This window comes from Heloderma suspectum, chromosome 4, assembly GCF_057233095.1.
Source record: "Heloderma suspectum isolate Gila_16-S chromosome 4, 16-S_ref, whole genome shotgun sequence".
In the NCBI taxonomy this organism is placed as follows: Eukaryota; Metazoa; Chordata; class Lepidosauria; order Squamata; family Helodermatidae; genus Heloderma; species Heloderma suspectum.
Window position 1 is genome coordinate 289,981,481 of NC_139461.1, and position 8,467 is coordinate 289,989,947.

Genomic DNA, 8,467 nt, shown 5'->3' on the forward strand with positions numbered 1-8,467 from the left:
TTGAAGTGTCTTCATGGGTTTGTCCTGTAGTATTGTTAACTTCAATCCCTTAAGGGTGTTAATAAAGCATGTAAACTAGTGCTGTGCCAAAATTTCTCCCACTTTTTTTTTTTTTTTACCATTCTCATTCAATATGATAGAAAAGAAATTGCTTTCGAAAAGAAATCCAAAGGAGGAGAAATTTCAGAGAAATTATCATGGGTTGGGTTTGGGGTTCTTGGGCTTTCCTTACTTGTGAGGTGACTGAAGAGTGTGCATGAGTGTCCTGTCTGTCATCACAGAGTAACCTCTGTGGAGGCTTGCAGCCTCCTTGGCTTCCCGCACTTCAGTTAAAGTCATCATGAGGAAGACATCATGAGGCAATTCCTCCATGGGAGTTTTCCAGTTCAGGAAGTCCAGGTGGCGTGGCTTGGGGGGCTATAGAGTGATGGATAGAGAGAGAAAACACACACACACATACAGCACCCTCAGCCACCTTGCAGTGAATAGGTAAGCTGAAAAATACCAGCAAAAGAGATTCAAAATTCTACCTCAAAGATGTGGAACCCTCAATGTAGTTGATGCTGTTGCCACCTACAGAAGCAATGCAATAAAGCAAAACCCCCGAGGAAAAAAGAAAGAAGCTTGCTACAACACCTGCCAATAGTGAGCCCTATCTGTGAGAAACTGCTGGAGAATTTCTCCTCCCGTAGGAGAAATTCAGTGAAATGGTCCCCTCAATTTCTCTCCCCTCAAATAGGCTGGAGAATTTTGAGAGGCCATTTGAACACAGCTCTAGTGGAAACATCATGGCTGAACATGCCACATGTTAACCCAAGGTATTCAGCTAGGAAATTTACAGCATTGTTCTGAACCAGCAAGAGAGTTTTACATATATAAAACATTTTTTGCAAATACAGAGGTGGATGATGGACATCTGGATGGGCATCTTCTTCCACATTGCCATGCTCTACGCTTATCAAAGCTCTATTGAATTGGTTAGGTATGTATTTTCAGGTGGATGGGAAGACATGTCCCAGGCTGGGGTCACTGCTGATGACTTGCATGTGATGAGTTGCATGCAACTAGAGCTGGATTAGGCCCTCTGTATTTTCATGAAATGTTGCATTCCTTTCTCCCTAAATGATAAAAATTCCTTCATAAAGATCAGCCTCCCAGATATACTACTGTGCCTTTAAATTAAGGGTCAGCTCTTAAACTGCTCATTTAATCTTAGCATGGGGAGTTTCGATTTATTTTTTTTTTCAGGTTGAAAATGAAGAAAAGCATCCTTTTAATAAACAGTCCTCTTCCCTTAAAAAGATATTTTATCTCATGGTGTGCTTGCATTTCTGTTTCTAGCTGAGAATATTAATCTCTGCGTTAACAACAGTGTCCCCGTTCAGAATTCCATATTGTTTAGGGAAAACTGCTTTTGTCCTATCTTTGCATCTGATTAGAATTTTATAACTGGAAAAAAACCAATCATGCCTAAGTCTTGAATCTCTGTGTTCAGGGGTAATTTTAGTAGGCTTAATTGCTTTAATCACACACTTCAGGGTATTTGGAGAAGTGTTATAATGTGTTATAATGCGAGACTGTAGAACTTCATTTATCCAAATGGCCTGGGGAACATGAAAAACATTCCGAAAAACAACAAGTCTAGGTAAAAAAAAAGAGCACCAACAACAAAGCATGATTTTGACACAGAGATGAGAGCCAAGCTGACCTTACTACCAGCTGGACCCTACAAGGATGCCCAAAGTATGGTGGCCATCTGTTTGACTTTACAGGGGACAGTCCTCTATTTGAAGGCCTGTCTAGGCCAAGTCTGGTTCAAAGAAGCCAGGAGAGCTGGCCCTTGAAGTTGCCCATCAACAGTTAGTACCTGAACAGCAGACTGAGCAGGCAGGCACATAGCTCACCTGGTCACAGTTTTCCCCACTATCATGAAATATATTGCATTTCTATTTAAGTTATAGCAATTGTTACTAAATTTGCATCTATACATATCAATCGGTATGTGCAAATTTTATGCAAATAGATGCCCGTTTTCTCTTTTTTCATAAAATCATAGAATAGCAGGGTTGGAAGGGACCTACAAGACCATCAAGTCTATCCCCCTGATCAATGCAGGAATCTAAGTCAGAGCATCCCTGACAAGTGGCTGTCCAGCTTCATCTTGAATGCCTCCAGTGGGGGAGAGCCCACCACCTCCCTAGGTAATTGGTTCCATTGTCGTATTGCTCTAACAGTCAGGAAGCTTTTCCTGATGTTCAGCTGGAATCTGGCTTCCTGTAAGTCGAGCCCATTATTCTGTGTCCTGCACTCTGGGATGATCGAGAAAAGATCCTGTCCTTCCTCTCTGTGACAACCTTTCAAGTACTTGAAGAGTGCTATCATATCACCCCTCAGTCTTCTCTTCTCAAGGCTAAACATGCCCAGTTCTTTCAGTCTCTCCTCATAGGGCTTTGTTTCCAGTCCCCTGATTATCTTCGTTGCCCTCCTCTGAACCCTCTTTTGGTGATGCCCGTCCATTTTTTGGGAGATGTGCAAGTAGCCACCCTTGTCAAGCACTGCAGGGAGACAGACCAGGAAACTGGTGGGTTCTCTAACCCTTCAGTCATCTGGGTCACTTTTGTAGCTTGTTCCTAGCAAAAAGGGACACACCAGGGAAGAAGGGAAACATGAAAACAAAAACTCAGTTGTTAATGTCTTTTCCTTTTCTACAGCCTCAGCTTCTCTCCTCCTGCTGAATTTCCCCTTCCTTTTCTCCACCCTTCTCTCCCTAATCATCTTCTGAAGTCTAGTCCTGAATGCCAGTCTAGAAGTCCAAACATTCAAAGACAAACATGGGGCATAAACTGCAACTGTTAGGCTACAACATGACCCTTTAATCTTTCTTAGAATCTTTCAAACATCTTTTTTATTATGTACTTCTTCTAATCAGCAGAAAGGCACAAGAAAGATCAGGTGATTGGAATGTTCACACACCACCACCTTCCTGTCAGAATTACCTCATGCCTGAAACCAGGATGGGATGAGATTTACTCCTCCTTCAAAGATCCCAGCACAGGCCCCAGCATGCACCAGAACCAAGAAGACCACCACCCTGGAGTCTGCAGTATTGGAGAACTGCCCCCCCCAACTGGTCACATCTGCCAGTTCCAGACCCTCTCCAATCATCCCTGGGAACCCAGGAGCAGAGATGGCAATGAGTCCAGACCATAAGGTGCAGTGCATTATCTGACAGGCCTTCCGTCTCCGAGATCTACTGAGGAGTAGTGATACTCTGGATAAGAGCTTCATGGATGTTCCAGGAAGGGGTGAGGCAGCAAGATGATGTGTAAAACCTTTCATTTGTTGTCTAGCTGTTGCTGGTGCAATTACTCATTCTATCCAGCTTCTAGTTGAGTGTGGTAGTTCCAGAGCGGAGGTTTGGGAGGGGATAGGGGCAGAGTGAAGGGGAGGAAAGTAAAGTGGAGTTTTGGATGGTGATGAATGTTTTTTTCAATCCCATTGGTCATGGGGCTTACCAAGACAAGCAGTGGTGGCGGAAACTTTCTTGGGTGTGGTTGCTCCAGTGATGCAAACAGCAACAGAGCAGCAATCACCAGTCCCATGGGACACCATGCTCTTTCGAAATACACTGTTCAAATGATGCTACATCATGACATCGCATAATTCCAGTGCAGCAGGGTGGGGGGAGATGGTGCCCCCACCAGTTCTGCATTCCCCAATAAGTCCCTCAGCCCACTTCTTTTTCTTTCTTTTTTTAGAAATTTCTTCCTGCCTCCATATTCTTTTCTGATTCACTATGCTAGTTTCACAGGAACGTTTCCAGTTTTAATATGACAAAGGTTTGTCCTTAAAAAAAAAAACCCAACAACATACAATTTATAAGTCTGTTAAATGTATTCTAACACAGTCATGAAATATGGTATGAGGAAGCTTGTGTGAAAAGGGTCGTCTTAGGCACATAGGTTGTCTTGTTCTGGCTTCAATTCCTCTTAACAGTTCAACAAAGTGAAACTCCCATTGGCCCTGAGTGTTGAGTAGTCCTTTAATCAAAGGATGTTTCTCACCGTGCCTCTTCTCACAATAGTATTTGCCTAGCTGAGAGCATCAGACAGAGCCACCCCAAGACACTGTGCTGCCTGATTAAGGAAATTGCAAATAGGGATGTAGGAAGTTTTTGTTTTGCTTCGTCAAACACTCAAATACCCCATTTGCAACCTTGGATGTGAATGGGAGCGCATGTTCTCTGAAAATGTTCATAAATTCCTAGACTTGCATTTGAAAAATGTGCATTCGCAAAAGTTGTGAACAATGCACAACTTTTCCCATTCAAAAAATCAGAAAAACAGATTGCAAGTGAGAATGGGAGCTTAGAAGTAAAGTTCAGAGTCTTTCAGCGAGTTCAACCATCCCTGGACTCTCTCATCTCTAGTTTCAGAAGGATAGGTGCAGTGGTTAACGTGAGAAACCTGAAATGGGGGTGGGTGAGTGATGTGCTTTCCCTTTCTTCCCACGGTGAGTTGTTGGACAATTTGTATGAAAACCGCACACCTCATAGAGGTGTATCCAGGCAATCCAGCAAAGTTTCAGAAGGAGAGGTGCAGGGGTTAGGGAGTGATGATGACTCAAATCTTGTTTAAGGCTTTTTTTCATGTCCATCTCATGCTCCCATCCTTGCTCTTCCCCAAAGCACAGTGATAGGAAAATGTGCCCTGTGATTAGGTTCTAAATGATCCGCCTGCAGTATTTAGAGAAACAAAAGTGCAAGTTGCTTCTTTGGAGATATGTCTGTCATGCCTGTGAAAAATGAATGAGGCACTAATGAAGTTTCATTCTGGGGCGGCTTCAGTTCTGTTGGCTTTGGAGGAAAGGTAGCTTTGCCTCGGCACCCAACAGAACCAAACTGAAGCAGCCCTCTTCTGCTTGGGCTTTGGAATTTGTCCATGATGTACACCCCTACTGTACAGCCATCTCTTGGGGGATGCTCTCGCTCTCAATTTCCTGCATCGATTAGGAGGTTGGACAGGATGGCCTTCAAGGCCCCCTCTGACTCTGTGATTCTGTGATAAGTGGCCCCTGAAAACATAGGTGTGCCTGGCTATCCCCACTTCTAGGATGAATCCCGTGCAGACTTACCGGGGACTAGTGACCCAGGCATTTCTGCATAGGAAACTTACAAGGAGTATGAGGAAACTTTGTTGTTGTTGTTGTTCAGTCGTTCAGTCGTGTCCGACTCTTCGTGACCCCATGGACCATAGCACGCCAGGCCTTCCTGTCCTGCGCTCTCTCCCGGAGCGTGCTCAAGTTCATATTCATTGCATCCGTGATGCTATCTAGCCATCTCATCCTCTGCCGTCCCCTTCTCCTTTTGCCTTCAGTCTTTCCCAGCATCAGGGTCTTTTCCAGGGAGTTTTCTCTTCGCATTAGGTGGCCAAAATATTGGAGCTTCAGCTTCATTATCTGTCCTTCCAAAGAGCAGTCAGGGTTGATTTCCTTTAGGATGGACTGATTGGACCTCCTTGCAGTCCAGGGGACTCGTAAGAGTCTTCTCCAGCACCACAGTTCGAAAGCATCAATTCTTCGGCGCTCAGCCTTCCTTATAGTCCAGCTCTCACAGCCATACATTACTACTGGGAAAACCATAGCTTTGATTAGACGGACCTTTGTCGGCAAGGTGATGTCTCTGCTTCTTACTATGCTGTCTAGGTTTGCCATAGCTTTCCTCCCAAGGAGCAAGCGTCTTTTAATTTCATGGCTACAGTCACCGTCTGCGGTGATCTTGGAGCCCAAGAAAGTAAAATCTGTCACTGCTTCCATTTCTTCCCCTTCTATATGCCAGGAAGTGATAGGGCCAGATGCCATGATCTTAGTTTTTTTAATGTTGAGTTTCAAACCAGCTTTTGCACTCTCCTCTTTCACCCTCAACAAGAGGCTCTTGAGATCCTCTTCGCTTTCTGCCATTAGGGTGGTATCGTCTGCATATCGGAGGTTGTTGATAATTCTCCCGGCAATCTTAATTCCGATCTCTGATTCATCCAACCCGGCATTTCTCATGATGTACTCTGCATATAAGTTAAATAAGCAGGGTGACAATATGCAGCCTTGTCGTACTCCTTTCCCAATTTTGAACCAATCGGTTGTTCCATCTCTGATTCTTACTGTTGCTTCTTGACCCTCGTACAGGTTTCTCAGGAGACAGGTAAGGTGGTCTGGTACTCCCATCACTTTAAGAATTTGCCACAGTTTGTTGTGATCCACACAATCAAAGGCTTTAGCGTAGTCAATGAAGCAGAAATAGACGTTTTTCTGGAATTCTCTTGCTTTCGCCATGATGCAGCGAATGTTGGCGATTTGATCTCTAGTTCCTCTGCCTCTTCGAAACCCAGCTTGTACTTCCGGTAGTTCTCGGTTCGCATACTGCTGAAGCCTAGCTTGTAGGATTTTGAGCATCACCTTGCTGGCATGTGAAATGAGCGCAATTGTGCAGTAGTTTGAACACTCTTTGGCGTTGCCCTTCTTTGGAATTGGAATGTAAACTGACCTTTTCCAGTCTTGTGGCCACTGTTGAGTGTTCCAGATTTGTTGGCATATTGAATGCAGCACTTTAACAGCATCATCTTTTAGGATTTTAAATAGCTCGGCTGGAATACTGTCATCTCCGCTAGCTTTGTTGTTACTAATGCTTCCTAAGGCCCACTTGACTTCACTCTCTAGGATGTCTGGCTCAAGTTCAGTGACCGCACTATCATGGCTATCAGGGACATTCAGATCTTTCCTGTATAGTTCTTCTGTGTATTCTTGCCACCTCTTCTTAATCCCATCTGCTTCTGTTAGGTCCCTGCCTTCTTTGTCCTTTATCATGCCCGTCTTTGCACAAAACGTTCCCTTGAGATCTCCAATTTTCTTGAAGAGATCTCTAGTCTTTCCCATTCTGTTGTTTTCCTCGATTTCTTTGCATTGTTCATTTAAGAAGGCCTTCTTGTCTCTCCTTGCTATTCTCTGGAACTCTGCATTCAGTTGGGTATATCTTCCCCTTTCTCCCTTGCTTTTCGCTTCCCTTCTTTCGTGAGCTACTTGTAAAGCCTCATCAGACAGCCACTTGGCTTTCTTGCATTTCTTTTTCTTTGGGACGGATTTCGTTGCTGCCTCCTGAACAATGTTACGGACCTCCGTCCATAGTTCCTCAGGCACTCTGTCTATCAGGTCTAATCCCTGAAATCTATTCCTCACCTCCACTGTATATTCATCAGGGATATGATTTAGGTCATACCTGAAAGGTTTAGTGGCTTTCCCTACGTTCTTCAATTTAAGCCGAAATTTTGCAAGAAGCAGCTCATGATCTGAGCCACAGTCAGCTCCAGGTCTTGTTTTGACTGACTGTATGGAGCTTCTCCATCTTTGGCTGCAAAGGACATAATCAATCTGATTTCGATATTGACCATCTGGTGACGTCCATGTGTAGAGTCGCCTCTTGTGCTGTTGGAAAAGAGTGTTTGCTATGATCAGCATGTTCTCTTGGCAAAACTCTATTAGCTTTTGTCCTGCTTCATTTTGTACACCAAGGCCATGCCTGCCTGTTATCCCGGTGATTTCTTGACTTCCTACTTTAGCATTCCAATCCCCTATGATGAAGAGGACATCTTTTTTTGGTGTTAGTTCTAGAAGGTGTTGTAGGTCTTCATAGAACCAATCAACCTCAGCTTCTTCGGCCTCAGTGGTTGGGGCATAGACTTGAATTACTGTGATGTTGAATGGTTTGCCTTGGATTCGTACTGAGATCATTCTATCATTTTTAAGATTGTACCCCAGTACTGCTTTTCCCACCCTTTTGTTGACTATGAGTGCTACTCCATTTCTTCTAAGGGATTCTTGCCCACAATAGTAGATATGATGGTCACCTGAATTAAATTCGCCCATGCCTGTCCATTTGAGTTCGCTGACTCCCAAGATGTCGATGTTCAATCTTGCCATCTCATGTTTGACCACCTCCAGCTTACCTTGATTCATTGATCTGACATTCCAGGTTCCTAAACAATATTGTTCTTTACAGCATCGGATTTTCTTTTCACCGCCAGACACATCCACAGCTGAGTGTCCTTTCGGGTTTGGCCCAGCCGCTTCACTCTTTCTGGCGCTACTTGGATATACCCTCTGCTCTTCCCCAGTAGCATATTGGACACCTTCCGACCTGAGGGGCTCATCTTCCGGCATCATCTCTTTTAGCCTTGTGATACGTTCCATGGGGTTTTCTTGGCAAGAATACTGGAGTGGGTTGCCATTTCCTTCTCCAGTGGACCACATTTTGTCAGAACTCTCTGCCATGACCTGTCCGTCTTGGGTGGCCCTGCACGGCATAGCTTATGGCTTCACTGAGTTACGCAAGCCCCTTCGCCACAACAAGGCAGTGATCCATGAAGGGGATGAGGAAACTTACTTGGCAGTAAAACCATGACAAATTGCACTGTTAGCC